We start from the raw sequence: 294 nt of genomic DNA, 5'->3' as shown, positions 1-294 counted from the left end.
GCGGTGGTGTTGTAGCAACAAACAAAGCCCGTCGCCCGCGGGCGCCCCCTGGAGTTGCTGTTGTCGTCAACAACCCCCCTACACCTCGACGTTGGCTGGGAGCGGCAATCTGTAAACACCCACCCCATGCGCCCCTCCGGATCCGGACGTGCGCCACGCACTGTCACCAATGGCGACCCCTTTTTCTGCGACTAATTAATCCCACACCCGGACAGCCAATAGCCTGCGGGACGTCGCTGCCGCCTCTCAGAGCCTCGGCATTATGAGGGCATTTGCCCATTCACGGCGAATAAT

The sequence above is a fragment of the Diutina rugosa genome (assembly GCF_008704595.1).
Source record: "Diutina rugosa strain CBS 613 chromosome Unknown scaffold88_size28847, whole genome shotgun sequence".
Lineage (NCBI taxonomy): Eukaryota > Fungi > Ascomycota > Pichiomycetes > Serinales > Debaryomycetaceae > Diutina > Diutina rugosa.
Note: the sequence above shows the minus strand (reverse complement) of the source record.